Source organism: Halichoeres trimaculatus, unplaced genomic scaffold (assembly GCF_033239565.1).
Source record: "Halichoeres trimaculatus isolate MK-OKI-2021-1 unplaced genomic scaffold, fHalTri1.1 fHalTri1_scaffold_5, whole genome shotgun sequence".
In the NCBI taxonomy this organism is placed as follows: Eukaryota; Metazoa; Chordata; class Actinopteri; order Labriformes; family Labridae; genus Halichoeres; species Halichoeres trimaculatus.
In genome coordinates, this window is record NW_027437183.1 from 24,670,104 (window position 1) to 24,686,603 (window position 16,500).

The window sequence follows — 16,500 nt, forward strand, 5'->3', positions numbered from 1 at the left end:
GATAGCAGGGAGGAGCGTGGCTCTGTGTGCTCAGTGACTTTAAACTGGGATTTGACATCTTGTACTTCCATGTCAGACATCCACTTTGTACTTTTCTTTGTCTCGGCTTTTGTTAAACAATTCTCTATATATCACAGATTGTAAATGCCTCCTGAAGCTGCAAACACCTGCAAATACGTCAGACTTCTACATACAACTGTACTTTTAGGCAGCTGAAAATAAATGAACAGTTCTTTTTCTCCAGATAAGATGTAAATGGAGGAGATTTTTTAAAAAGAGCTGGGGTTATGAGATCTGTTGCTGTGGTCACTTTCTCCCAGATATGTAGCGTTTTGAGAACCTGCACAGGTTTAGCATAAACAATCAGCTTTTTTTACTTTTTATCCATGTTCAAAATATAGGAGCATAATACCACCTCTTTAAAAAAGCTCAAGGCTCAATCGACTCCTGAGGACCACTAAACTTGTGTGTCAGTGTCTGTGTGTGCTACAACCAGAGGGGAAAAGTAACAAATTACATTTACTCGCGTTACTGTAATTGAGTAGCTTTTTTGTTCACTTGATATGTTTTAAGTAGTTTTTAAAATCTGTACTTTTATATTTGCTTAAGTGGCTTTTTCGTTTAGCAATATAATTTGCTACATTTTAAAAAATATATCAGTTACTGAGTAAAAGAACATAGGCTAAATTGAAAAAAAAAAAAAAAAACATTGCGCAAGAGATAGCAGCTGTGTCCACCACAAATAAACACCACAGAAGAAGAATAATAAAAAATGGGAATGAAAGATGAGCAGAACAACAATCTGGTGCTAAATCACAAGAAAGATGGTGACGAAGAAGACAGACAACACTGGTGCAGACCTAACTGGAGGCAAAACGTTCATTCTGTGACAGAAAATGAAGCAAACTTCTGGCCACATTTGAGGGAACACTTCGACTTCAGGTGCAAGAAAGGCAACAGTTTGATTATGCACTGTAAGCTGTGTTTGCCCAGAGTGATCGAAGTGGCGGCTTGTTAAAACTCTACATCAAACTTGCACAAACACGCAGCGGTACGATAAATCTTAATATTTCTGCCATTGCAATGGAAATTAATTATGTTTCATAGTTTAGTATGACGAGGTAAGGCAAAGGTGTGCTCCAGCAGGTAACAGGGGAATACTCTGTCGTGTTGACATGCTTCATGTTGTTTATACAGTTTGTTTGTAAAGATTTCCCTTAACTTAACAACTCTGAAATTAAAATCATTGTTTCCTTATTGCACTTCCAAGGAGAGATCTGCTGTTAGAATAAAAGTAACTAAGTAACCTTTACTTAAATTACATTTTAAACCAGCTACTTTTTACTTTTACTTTGAGTACATTTTTTAATGTGTACTTTTACTTTTCCTTAAGTCAAATTTCATCAAAGTAACTGTAATTGTACTTGAGTAAATTATTTCAGTACTCTTTACACCTCTGGCTACAACCCTCTCCTCAGCCTGTATGTTGATGTTTTGTCATTTCTGGGTGGAGAGTAAGTGTGGTTGGAGTGAAAGAAGCTGTCCTGAGTGGCTACAATAGTGGACGTAGCATGGAGACAGACAAACAGCCAAGGAGAAGTGAAACACCAAACAGATAAAGCTTTTTCCTAAAAGAGGGTGAAGCTTGGTTCACTTGTTTTCAGGAACTTGGAGAGCAGCTCAGGATGAAGAGCAACGCAAGTTGGCTTTCTGCTAACCAGGTACGTGTCAAATACCTGTGATTAGCTTGTGCTAACATGCTAAGTCTGGTGCACTGGCTCTTGAGTCTCTCCCACGAAGAAATGTGATGCTACAGTCACCGTCGGAGGCTGTGAGCGTGCGCTGAAGGAGGATCCCAGTTTGATGTTGTGTTCACAACAAGTTTCAAAAATCCTGCAGACCCTACCTTTAAGGTATAAAATGGAGAGGAAATGTGTCTTTTTTTCATTTGATAGTTTTGATCATCGTTACTAAGTTTGATTCTTTAAGTCTCCAAAACCTTGAGGAAATAAAAGCTGGATCAACCAAGTAGCTTAAGGATAAATCTACATTTGAAAAAAAAAACGTTTTTTCATGGATCCATTGGTCAGGTTTACATGTACCTTGATTTCTGGTACAAGCTTAATTTGCCAACATTCCTTTTTTTTTTTTTTTTTTTGGAGGGGGGATGTAAAACTCTAAATCACCAGAAGAAAAACCCAGCGACAGCCTCTCAGTGTGTGATCTGAGCCCACACCGCTCGCTCTCATCATTTAATGAACCAAGTCCTCTCACTAATGAGGCTAGCAAAGGACTCAAGGGTCAAGTTCTCTCTCTGTCTCACACACGCCCCAACACACACACACACGCACACACGCACACACGCACACACACACACACACACACACACACACACACACACACACACACACACACACACACACACACACACTTTGCCTCCTCTCCACAGTATCATTTTTGAACCTCTGCGTTAAAAAGACACAGCAGTGAAATTTAGAGGCTCTTGGTTAATGAGTGGGACAGGTCAGAGCCTCTTCATTAAACTTAAGTTCATTAACCTTCAGCTGAGCACCTCTTTCATAGCTCATCATCACACCTTTATGACATCAGCAGGTGCCACCTGCCAGTTAAGCATTACGATGATAAATAACAAAATTAGCTGAGTCATGTTTCAGGCCTAACATTTCAAATAATGCTTCAACCAGAGATTATCGCTCACAACTTCAGTTTCTTACAACAAAATACAAGCACTTAGTGAGCACTCTTAGCTGTCGATATAAATATAAGATGGTGAGAGTATCTACACGGATTCAGACAACCAATCAGTGTTGGAGGGATTCTGTCCTGGCAGGAGAATCACTTTGTAATTTTCAAGGAGATTATAAGGCAAATAAATTCTGCTGTTATCCCTCGGTGTGAGGCAGACTGTGTGGTGATGCATCTCGTATCTGTGCATCTGAAGGCATCCTTCTCTGTGAGGCACAAACAATCACAAGAAAATAATGCTGACATGCCGCACACACTAACACACACACACACACACACACACACACACACACACACACACACACACACACACAATCAGATTCTCCATCTCTGCAGGTGCTGTCATGGGCCCACTCTTCAGCCTCCCATCTTTTCCCAGCTCTCCTCTCCTTCCTTTGTTCCCAGACTGCACACCGACATGTCCAGGTCTCGCCTCTGGGGAGCTTCTCCTGGCAGGAGGCTTGTTTTCAAAAGCTTTGCTCTTTTTTTCCCCCCTCTTCCTCCTCTTCTCCTTTCTCCTTCCTGGGCTTTTTTCGTCTGCACCGGCACTGGCTAATTACCGGCACATTCTCCTCCTGCCAACAGCGTGCTGCTGCTGCTGCTGCTGCTGTCGAGCGCCTACCCACCTCCCAACCCTCCCCTCCTCTGTTTCTCTCTTCCTCATCACTAGGAGAGGCCGAGGGGAGGAGGGGAGGGGGGTACAGATGTGTATTAATGAAGCAGTGAAGGGCAGGGGGTGACTCATAGAGAAGAAAAGAGAGGAAGGGGGAGAGGAGCAAGAGGCTATTTGCATGCAGAGACAACGAGATTCACCACTTCTCCTCTACCTCTCTCCCCCATCATCCTGCATTCTCTCACTTCCTGACTGTCTCCCCCACCCTCTCTTGCTCTCCCCCCTCTACCTCCTTGCCTCTCTCCTTTGCTCTCCGGCTTGCTGCCACTGCTGATTTGAATAATTCAGCACAAGCCGGTATTCTCCAGGGCCCCATTGTCTGTGCGTGGCAGGAGAATGAGAAGGAGAGAGATACGGAAAGAGGAGAAAGAGGGAGACAGGGAGAGAGATAGGAGGTGCAGGATGGTGTGTGTGTGAGTGTGTGTGTATGTGCATGCGTGTGTGGGGGGAGGTGGGAGGTCCATCCTGCCTGCTTTCACCTAGCTGTGGCGTAAATCAGCGCTAATGAGGTAGAGGAGGGATACCTAGACCTCGCAATGGACTAGCAAAGCATGCTAGAAGTGCTAATTCACACACACACACACACAGAGGTACAGACACAATTAGCAGTCCGCGTGCATACAACACCTCCATAACCTTCTCTGCTCGGCTGTGTTTCGGTTATTGACTTGTTGCTAACCCACACTCCCCTGTGTGCTCAGCCCAGCGCACGTTCAATGTCATCCTGCAGTAGGAGGAATATTGGCAAAGAGAGAAATGGTCCCAACAAACTCAAGAAAAACAATCAGCGTAACAGATCAATAGCAGTGTCGTTGAGGTCAAATGTTTGGAAGTGATCGGACAGTGTTTTGATGTGTTTGCATCATATGCAGGAAATAAATCATACAAACAAACATTAAGGAAATTTGAGATGGCATGCATGTAGGGCTGACTTATTGCTCACACTTGCAGCTCTTATTGTCCTTGTCCCTGAACTTTTGTAGAATTCAAGTGGAAAAAGTGCAACCTGCACACAAAGATTGGCCCTGTAATCTGAAAAGCTGTCAGAGAGCTTGAGAAATCTGTGTCCCGTCTCCTGAGACTTTCTGATGTAATGTTTTCTTGGTGAAGTTCTGACCAATAAGTTGGAAGTGCATGTTGAAGAAACCACAAAAGCCTCTTCAGAAATAGATCATCAGTTTAGACTGAACCCTGAGAGACTGGAGGCCAAACCCAGAACTGCTGACACCACACAACACAACAGATGCTCCCTCTTTTCTTTCCCTCCCTGTTTAACCTCCTGAAACTTAACAAAAAATCTAATCTTTTCCCAACCTTTAATCCTATCTCAGCCGATCTCTTTAACCATACCATCATCCATATCCAAAGATTGATGACAAGGCGCTGGCTGGGCTACAGCCCTCATCTCACTGGGCACAAGGTTGACTCCTGAATCTGATGCTAAAAGTTGCATCTGTTAACGATTGTAATTCCTTGTTACATTAATAAAATATAGACAACATGACACAGGAGTTGTGTTGTTTAAAGCAGTGGGTTTTTGCTGCAAATCAATGCAAGAATCTGTGTTGTCTGGGTGCTGGTGTGTCCTAGCTTTGAGGTCATGTGAGGTTAGCCCTCAAGTTGGTTTGAATCCAATCTGCCACCACTTTCCTGCACGCTACTCCCCACTTACTGTCTTCCTCTATTCATTGTCCCGTCCTCTCTTAAAAAGTATGAAAAGCCTGAAAATTAATTGAGACAAAATAGTTTGTTTTGTTGTAGATTTTAACTTATCTTTAGTTTTCGTTCTGTTTTCTTGGTTAGTTAACCCTGTATTTCTCAATGTATTATATTTGATACATGAAAGTAAAAAAAAATGTATCTCATCAACATGATAAATGGTTTCCTTAAAAACCTGTTTAAAAAAAGTTTTCTACCCCCAAGAAGATAGTCATTGCACTAACAGCAGCTGAATTTGTATTTTGGCCCATTTCAAAATGGCTACTCTCAAGAAATTATCCACACTTTTTTTTCCTCCATGAAAATCAATGTTAATTTTCAAAAAGTTCCATTAAGAATAACATCTTAATTGTTCATTTTTTAAAACAAGTTTTTTTTTTTTGTTTGTTTGTTTTTTTTTTTTTTTTTGCATTGAAAAAAAAAGAACATTTACCAAAATGTTCCTAAATAAAACAGATGGAAAACCAATGCACTGTGTCGAATGTAACACAGAAAAAGAAAATCATAAACAAAATGATATGGCATTGTATTTTTGTGGTCTTAATTGATAGGGTTAATAAAGATCTCAGCTCCCAAAAAAAGAGAATTTCATGGTTATTTTTGAGCGGCTCTGGCTTTATGAGGTTAAACATGTTGAGACAGGGACGTCAAGGGTGTGATCCCGAAGAGTCACCTCTGCCTCCAAGATGTAATTGTGCTCACTGACTTCATTTTGGCTTCACTTTTGTTTAGGCGAAACCGAGATAGAGCTGTGTCGTCCACCTATATATATAAAAAAGTCACTGAACCATACACTGACTCACATCAGGGAGGAGGACTAAAAACTGTCCCGCCCATGGGAACTTCCTGGAGACGACAGGCCCAGAGACTGGACTCAGATCAGCTGGATGTGACAAAGCTCCAGAGACTCTACTGCAGCTCCTCCACACCCTGCTGGTGATTTGTTCCCATAAGAAAATATGTCAGTAATAGCTGCACCTTCATGAATATGGACCAATGTGGAAGCTTTGTACTGTCTGCACAGTGACTTCAGTCAAGTACCTCTCTCTTAGGAGATGACATACTAGCCCGTCAGATGTAAGGTTTTTGTTTCTGGAAAAAAAAGAGAAGCATATAATGTCTAGACATCAAAGGAATGACGCAAATGTTGTGAAAGGGCTTTCTTTTGTAAGTCTTGTGAACTGGCTGTCAGGCGTGCGTAAAATGTGCATTTTAAAGCGTTTGGGTAGAATCAAGAGTAGATTCAAAACTAAGTATTGCATATTATTTCTATCAGCCAGTCTTTGGTTCTATATTTGGCTTCTGTGGGTGAGGAACTCAATAAAAAAACAATGTGGGAGACATGAGCTCCAGTTTTTATATAGAGGATCTGATTCCCTGGGTGCATTTTACAACTGTAATAATGTAATCTGGGGAACATTTATTGGGTTATTTATCTGAAATAACAAGCTAACAACGTGTTAGATAGGCTCAATTAAGCAGCAAAATGTCGCTGTCTTCCTCTCATTTTCCTTCTTTTCTCAATTCCTGCTTCTTTGCTGCTCTCCACCCACATCTAGTTAGAAAATCTAAACCATGAGGTGTTTTTAACATCCCAAAAAAAAGGAAAAGACTTAACCTCACATCATCAAGCTTCACATGATAAATGAACCCACATGAGTTTAATGGTCAAATAATCAGCTTCAGGAATTCGCTCAATGAATCAAACTCTATCCTCGGGATAATTTTACTCCTCAGTGAGAGGAAAGAGCCGAGGAACTTTTCACTGTTTGCACTCTCTCTTAACTCTGTCTGCGGCCCCCCATCACTCGCCCTGCCAACTGTACTGACCGGAGGAGGGTGGAAGTCCTCCAGGCGAAAACTGCATTTGAGAGAGAGATGGAGTGAAATAAAGAGTGGAGGAAAGGCCAGCACAGGGGGAGAAAAAGGCTGGTTAAATACATTAAATAAAAAAAATGTTACAACATGTGTTTTAATCGCAGTTTAGCTGTTGTCTCTGTGTTTTAGTCCTGTGGTCAGATTTAAGAACTCAGTCATCGTTTGTCCAAAATGGATTGTTTAAGAAAAAAATGAAAGGGAAGAAAGGGGAAAAAGAGAAAGACAGAAAGATATTTGACATCTGTTATGCAGCTGGGAGGATTTCTTAGGGACGCCAGGAGAAAAAAGGAATTAAACACACGGGGGAGGAGCTCAGAGGAGGCTGGGAGAGAGGGAAACATGGGATCCAAAATGGCTGCACTGGATTAAAATGGCAGGATTAAAAGAACACCTTTTCATTTTACATATTCATGGTCGCATATCCACATTGGACAAGTCACTCTCATTAACCTCTGAGGTCAGCAAGTTTCATTACTGCATTACAGACCCACAAATGTCTCTGTTTTCAACATGGTAACGAGTGAAACCTCTCAAACGGTGCATGCTGGTTACTTCAAGCCTAAAGAGTTTATCCTGCAGGAGGGTTTGAGAAAATTTTGCCTAAAGTTTCAGTATCTGTTTCTTGAATCTGACTCTCCTCAATCCGCTTTTATTAAACAGTTTGGTGCTTTAATCATGCATGCAGAAAGTTCAGATTTGGCTACAGGTGTTGATGTAAACAGTCATGATTTTTAGGGATGCACGATATTATCGGCACAATATCGGTATCAGCTGATAAAAGCTTAAAACCAGTTTATCGGTATCGGCAGATATGAAATTTCTGCCGATATGCACAGCCGATAAGGTGCTATTCAGTTAGGATTATTATTATTTTCCATCTGAAAAATAAGCTCCTTAAATAAAATGTAGCACTTCATTTATTTGCACTGCAGAGCTCTGTGTCTGTCACCAGGTTGTTACAGTAGCTCTAAAATAATCAAATGCAACTTGGTTATGTTTAAAAATGCATTGTACATTTAAAGTTCATGTGATCTAAAGAAATTATTTTTCTGTATTTCAACACTGAATGTCTTGAGTTTGAAAAAATAATACATTTCTTATTTATGGTAAAATCAAATGTTTTTTGTCTTGTTTTATGTGCGTTTCTTAAACAAATAAGACCGTCACAATTAGAGTAACGTATAAATTCCAGTACAGGATAGACTTAGCTTTCTCTACAGTGAAAAAAACAAACAAACTTGTGATTATCGGTATCGGCCAAAAGGGGTTTGGATATATCGGTATATCGGATATCGCAAAAATCCAATATAGTGCATCCCTAATGATTTTCACCCCAGCTTTATCCAGAAGTTTTCCTACAAGTCCCTTTGTGATGTTTCCAGTCTGAATGTGTCAATGCCAGAGGAAATGTAAACAGGATTTTTATGTCATACCCTGACTCCCAAGATGCATTTCTTCCCTAGCCAACCACTTGATCCACCAGAGTAGACTCCAGAGGTCTAGAGAAAATCAGGAGTGTTTATAAAAAGAGAATGGAGTCAAACTTTTTCACACGTCTCAACAACAGACAAAACTAATCAATTGGCTCCACGAGATCCTGTATATTGATGCTTCAATAATCCATCACTGCATTTACAAATTAATATACATAAGCTCTAAATGGATCCTTTAATACTGGATTAAAAAGAAAATGTCTCCTCACTCAAAAGATTTTTTTTTTCTGTCTGTCTTATTGTGAAGTGAAGGACTAGACCGAGGGTGTTAAAGAGCCTGATTCAGCCCCAGAGCTGTGTGTTGAAATGGTCTGTATAATTTACAGCATATGAGGGTTCATGTGACACCAATCTGTAGTCGCAGAAAACAAATTCAAAGTCCTCTGCTGCTTCCTGATTACTGCTTCCAAACAGCTGTAAAGTGGCAGCGAAAATGGGCACACACACACGAACACACACGAACACACAGACACAGAGAGTGTGTGGTGAAGCTGAGGCGGGCCGGGCTGCGTCACTCCTGCAGGCCCTGACAGTAATCAGCAGGAGAAGTGAATGCTGAGGAAGTGTCAACAGAAACAAACCCTGTGCTTGGTTTAGGCCAGATTGAACTGATAGCTCATTGCCAGTGACATAATTTAGATGAATGGTGGGTGCAATCCATCAGAGGAGTATCGCCACTCTGAGTGTGAGAGTGAGGAAGAGGAGGGGTGCGACCCTCTCTGTGCCTGGCTGCCAGTAAGGATCCCATTACCCTACACCTGTTAACAACACCAATCCCCTTGTATAAACAGTAAAGTGATCCTTTTATCGAAGGCAGGGGGACACCGAGAGACAGACGGGGAGAGAATGTGGAGAATGTGTGAGGAAGGAGACGAGAGGAGAGATGAAGAGGACGAATAAAGAAATGTTTGCTTGTTTGGTTTTAGAGAGACTCAAACCCCCGGACATGATGGATGAACCTGGGGTCTGCAGAGACAAGTCATGGACAGATGGCTCAGGAACACTCTCCAATCACAGCTCAGCAGCCTGCACACTGAACCAAGAGGGACATCTAGTGGTGGAGTGATGAACTACAGCGCAACTATTTAAACTCTTCCTGCCTGAAGTGGAGGAGTTTAATCAAGAAAATGATCTAAATGTCAATTCAACGTTGAAAAATCAGAAAAAATGTGATGAATTCACCTCATTAACAACATTTAAATGATAATGGACGATGTCTCTGATCTCTATTGATTTAAAAGCCAAAACAATAGTTGTGGAGTCAGAGAAACTAAAGTTGTTGCTTTTAATGTATTTAATGTGATATAGCTCATTGGAAATGGGCTCGTATTGTTAAGCATTAATGAGCGAACACTGATAATAAAAGAGCAAAATATGTGTCACAGACCCGCTGCACAGTGGCTGTCATCAGCAGGTATTAGTCCTCAGTCCATATCTAGGAAAGGAGAAAGTAAAAAGGAGAAAAATCAAAAAATGATGTGTTTAAAAAAAACAGAAAGCATTGTGTTAACAGGCCTCACTCGTTGATTTCAGTGAATGACTTATCCAGTGGGATATAAAGGCTTTTTTAAGGAGTGGGTGTGTGGTTGGAGGTGCGTTATTATTCCTCTTTGAATGGCTCTCGCTAAAAAAAGAAAAGAATGACTATTGTGTGAAAGCAATTGCGTCAAGCAGTAGGCTAATTGCCATTTTTCAAGTGAACATAATAAGGAAAAGCTCAAAATTGCACTAAATGATCCTCCTATGGCTGGAGAGAGGTGTAATCTCCATCACTGAATAACAAGTCAGAAAATCACAGAGCAGTGACCTGGCAGGTCTTGAGGTAACCATTACCTGTTTGAGAGCTTCGGGGAACTTCCTCTCCTGCATGTTTTTGCCATTATTCAGTTTTCACTGACAGCTTGATTTATTTTACAGGAAGCTGATAGGACTGGGGTTTTTTTTATGGGAGGATGGGTGTTTTAGTTCACTTTATTCTGTATTTTTCACAACACTGGCTGTGTGTAAGGATTATTAACTAGTCAGTTAAGGCTAATTAAGTTTTGTTTTGGAGCAGATTTTAGTAGACAGCCTCTTTGTTGGCGAAGAATTGAACACAATTGGAAATAGAATTGCTGAAGATCTAAAAAGAAAAAAAAACATTTGCATGAAATGATCTCTTTGGTTTATAATAATCACAAATCTGACTGTAAAAGCAACAAGAGGCTCCATGTGGTCATATTGATGTTGGAAAAGAGCAGGAACTCAGCGCTTTCAGTCGGAACATGACTTTTGGTTTTGATGGACTTAAATGAGAAGGATGAGACAAAACATGTTGGTGAACTTTGGATTTGCTACTTGGCAGATTCCATGGTGTCAGGTGGCTTTTCCCTGTGGCTTCTGGTCTTTGTTCTAAGCTAAAAGTCCATTTCCGCCAAGCCAGTTTGGAACGGGTTGGATCGGTAAAGCCTAATCATGTTTACGTTTCCACAGCTAACTGTGGCGCTGGGTGCTGCGTAAGTCGGAGGCTGATAGCTGCGTCAGTTACATAATAGGCTAACACCACGGCAGCGCGACACAGTGCACCCCAATAATAGATCCAATGAAGAAGAAAAACGTGATGCAGTAAACAAAGACCAACAATGGAAGACATCCAGTAATTTGTCTTCTGTGTGATTTCCATGTGACTTTTTTGTTACAAAGGACAATCAAACTTTGTTTCAGAGAAGACTGTGTGCCGCAAAGAGAAATACAGTTTCTGCTGTCGCACAGAAAGTGACGATTCTTTTGACCAATCAACAAGCTGCAGTGGTGTAGCTCCACCCTCTGGGATTGGATCAGTGTAGTTTGGCAACCCACTTGAAGGGTCCCAAAAAGGGGGACCTGTCCCAGGATTAGTTGGTGGAAACGCCACAAAATGTGTAGCATACAGAGACAAACCAAACTGAACTTGGTGAAAACAAGGCTTAAGCTAACTGGGTGCTGATACTAATGTTACGTTTTGCTCAAAGAGTGGTGGCATATGGGAGGCCCCTTGAGAAATAAATCATACTTTCTTTTATATTCACCATCAAACTCTCACTTTCCTTGTATAGTCTCTTACATTCACTCTCGAACTCTTTTACATATACAATTAAACCGGAACTGGAAGCCAACGGGGCGAACCCATGGGGAAGGCGAATTCGGACTTCCTGTTTAATCAAACTAACTTCCTTTACTAAGTGAGATTGATAGTAAATGTAAATGAGAATACTGGTGTATATGTATGTGTATGATAGTCATATATAAAAGACTTTGATAGTAAATGTAAGAGAGTTTGATAGTAAATGTAAGAGTATACTAGGATATGTGTGAGAGTTTGATGGTGAATGTAAAAGAAAGTATGATTTATTTCTCAAGGGGCCTCCCATAGGGGCATGCTGCTTCAAATAAAACGTGTAGAGTCCTTTGGTGAGGTGTGTGAATGAACTGCTCGATGTTGAAGAAGCAATAAAATTAATAGTTCTTGTTGCTCATGGCCGACATTAAACTAGCTTCACCCTATCCAGTGTAAGTTAATAAAGTCCGTGTTAGCTAATCTAGCTCCTCTTACTATCAAAACAATGCTAAATATGGGTTTGGCATGCTTCAAGACACATTTATCAGCCTTTTTTGGGGGATGCATTTGGATGAAAGTATTTTTAAAAACAAATGAGGGAGGATATTCATTTTTGAAAATACCTGCTATGTGTGTGCAATGCCGAAGAGCTAAAGGGCACCTGCCTGTCAATCAGCTGAGCTGTGCCTCTGACTGGGCAAACTGGTGGTCTTGATTTCTTCTAAACTGCTGCATTAGAAAAAAAAAAATCACCCTCTGTACGGTGAGTGCCAAAGAAGACATTAGCGATTCAGACAGGGGGTGTTATTTGTAACAGGCTGTAAACATGTTCATTTCTGCTGTAAAAATGCCTTTCCCTTATGTGTATGTAGTTTCTGTGTGTAGTTTCATGAACTGGAGTCAAACCAACCAACCACCAAACTTGCCACCTTTGTGTTTGTATGTAGGAGTATTTCCCGAAATGTAAAATCCATCAAAATGTGTAAACATGACCTGGGAAATCAAACACCTCATTCATCAGTGAAGCTATCAGCAGTTGTGGATGCTCTGATTTGATGCATGTTTAACAGCCTTTAGGATCAAATAAAAACCTGTGGGAGCTATAACGGTGTTGGTGAACCATTCAGGAGAATTTAAGTAGCCTATTTCATATTTCCACAGTGTTAATGACAGAGCAGCTAATTCTCTCCACATCCAGCTCATCAGTCCACAGTTTCACTTACCAATGAGTTTGTGCAAATTGCAGCATGTGGGAGCATGAATAGTGCAGCCCAGCTAACAGCGTTCATCCTCAGAAGAGTCTCTCCTCTTCCCCTCACCACCTCCTCCCCCACCCTCTCCTCTCCCTCTCATATTGTGTCTCTAACGAGTCACGTCCATCCAGCAATTATTATGAAATTAAAGCTATTTTCCATGGCCGATGTTTGCCCCAGTAATAACCACACCGAGATAGGCTTCATTCATTTAGCGCTTTAGTTCAGCTCAATTCCTGTCGCATTAGCGTGAGGAGCAAAATCAGAGTGTCACTCAGATATTCTGCTTAATGGTTTGGCGATGGCCTGGCCTTTTTTTCTCCTTTTCCTTCCCGCGATCCTCCTAACCCTATCTCCCTGCCAATTACGCTGTTTAATCTATATGTAGATAATGGTGTCCAGGACCTCCCTGTTGAAATGTCAGGTGTGAAGAGGTTATTAGCTAACTTTTAATTACTGTCCATCATTCAGCAGCCAGCAGGACAGATTGGTCCTCGCTGACTGTCCACTTATCTGCTCGGTGAATGTTGGCTGCAGGCAGGAGAAAGAAAGACATTCAGGAAGCACCAGGTTTTCACCTTAATATCACCATTTCCGCACTATTAACAGGAGTCTGTGTTTGGAGGAGGACACAATGTGAGCCAGCAGATCATGTGTCAGACGGTTAAAAATAAGTAGATCAAGTTTTAAACAGCCTAGAGGATGATTTAACAGTTTAGGGGAGGAAGGCAGGAAGCAAAAACTGACAAAGAACTAAGTGTTTGTGGTCAGATGAAGGTGATGAAGCTCTGATAGTGCACAGGACAGCACTTTGGTAGAGTTTTTGGCTAAAACTCTTCTTTTACTCCCCATTTAACACAAACATCTATTTTCAACATGTTAGGTGAACAGATTTGTCTTGTATTTTGGGTTGTTTATTGCTTGACTTCTATGAAAATGTGAGATGAAGGTCACAACTTTAGTATCTGTAGATTAAGGTCAATCTAAAGACTTTTAATTTATCTTAGTTTAGTATAAATACAGGAGACAAGAAAACTGGATGCCAGCTGTGAGAGAAACATAAAGTAAAATCATAAGGTGTTGTGAGGTCTCCACAAAAAAATGCTCCCCCTGGTGCCTGCCTGCAGTATAGGTTAAAAAACCCAGCTTTCCAGCCATTCCAGATGGGCTGTTGTCAAACTTAAATGATTAATACACCTCGTAGAAATGTTTCTCTAGTCCGATTGTTGTGGTGATTTGAAGATATTATTTGGCTGTCTTGTATTCAAGTCTCCTTTTTTCTGGAAAGTTTCATTTTCATTAGTTATACGAGTTTAAAAAAGAGGCCTTACATAACGTTTAAAGATGATTGACAGCTGTGGTTCTCGTTTATTTTTTTCGGGGATTGTAAAATATGTCGGGAGGCAGAGTCAAGAAGTGATTAAACTCTCAAAAGAAAAAAAATAATTATTTTTGTCACCCAGCTCCACTCAGATTCTCCCAGAATCCCTCATCGTCTCTACTGTGCAGACTCTGGCTGCACAACTACTACCAATGGCTGCGCCTGTGACGTGGGTATTTTGGCTTCAAAACCGTACAATGGTAAATGGCGGAGCCACACTGTCCACTCTATATACAGTCTATGGTTGGAATGAGATATTTCCTACCTCTTTTTACGAAATGATTGTGACAAAGTGATTTATTCTTTTTAGATGTTTTTCTTCTCAGAACTTTATTGATCATTTTCTGTTGAACATATCTCAGTGAAATTAAAACACAGTTAACCTTTTGTAATTCACAATCATTTCATGAGAATAAGCATAAATATTGCATTATATTTAAATTATTGTGTCAAATCTTGTGTAAAATCAAATCTTGTGTCTTTAAGTCTTTAATCTAATTATTCATTTATTCTATTGTTATAATTATTTTTTATGTAATTTTTTTATTTTTTTGTTTTATTTTTATTTTCATTTATTTATTTATTTATTATTTTATTTATATATATATATATATATATATATATATATATATATATATATATATATATATATATATATATATATATATATATATATATATATATATATATATATATATTTTTTTTTTTTTTTTTTTTTTTTTTGGGGGGGGGGGGGGGGGGGTGAGCTCAATTAGATACCATGTTATGTCAAAGTAGCCTATTTATACAACTTTGTTTTTGTAAATTTATGACTCAGTTCCAGTAAATGATGGGCTTTATTATGTTACATCTTTGTTAGTGAAGTTTATATTTTGTCCTTAATGTAGCTCTTGTCCTCTGCTGTACCCAAACTTTTCAAACCTTCAGTAAAAACTCCTTCTTTCAGGTGTGTTTTGTCAGTAAAGCTGTGTTTCTTTTTCCAGTCTGTATGTAAAATAACCTCTGTTTTTTTATACTGAAGTCAAATGTTACAAGTTATTTCTGTGCTCAGTTTAACAAAAACCAGTTATCTGCTCTGTCAGACTTTTAAAAACGTTGTGGTTCCACCAACATGGAGTCATGTAATTTAGACGTTCTGTTGGTCTGAAGAACCTGCAGTCAGGTTAGAACACAGATTGCCCTGTTTGCTCAGATTAGCTGGATTTTCCTCTTCTTCAAATGGTTTAAAAGTCTGCAAACCATTTTCATGAACTCCCCCTGCCCCTGCGTTAAAGCCCCTATTGTACATTTAAGACCCGCAACCCCTGACCCAAATTCTGCTGCTCTGCACTTCCATTCCTGCTCTCTGGTACTTGTACTGGGGCCCAAAATAATAAGAGGCCCAGCTAGGAGCCCTGAGGTCTGTCTGTATCTGCTGAGGTGCTGGTTGCATGGGTGAACTTTATGATGCACAAAAAAAAAATGTGGGGACAGACACAAAAGAGGAACCATTGATTTTGCTTTTAAACGCAACTTGGTTATGAGCTGGTATAATGTGAGGATGATGTTTCATTTAATTTTTTATTTTGGAAAGACAAAGATTACAAACGCTGTAAAGCTCATCTATCAACTGTGAAAATCATCAGGCCTGAGCAACTCCTCCAAAAATAGAAAACCTCAACTTTAAACCCAGATTTTCACATCTTCATTCAGGCAGAGACATACAAGCACACATATCTACAGGGAGACTACTCTAAATTAAGCCCTTGAACTGCGTTTGAGCAGATTTACTATTTTAAACTCTGCAGGGCCAAGCACTGCTGATTACAGCGCCACAGAGAGAAAAACTTCCCCAAGCTCACTTCTTCTCCTTCTTTGCTCACCATCTTTTACGGCTTACAGACAAATTCCGTTGCAGGCAGCGCGCTGTTATTTCAGCAGACATCCTCCCTGTAATAGAGGCTCTGGTTACAGAGAGCTGCCTCTGGATCACACACATAAACAAAGACACACACATCAGACATTCCTCTTTTTGTGCTCAGGGAAAGACTCAGACAGAAATGAAATCAGTAAAACTTCTGAAATTCTGAAACAATGAAATAAGAAATGTGAAATAATGAAATATTTCTTGCCTGTCCAAACTGAGTGAACACTCTGTAGGCCTCACATGCCCTTGCTGCATCCAAGGCCCTGCAGACACGAGCACTCAGGGTTTTTAAGTCAGGCAAAAATAACCATTCACCAGAGAACATCATTAGACCGACTGATGTTTTTCATCCCAA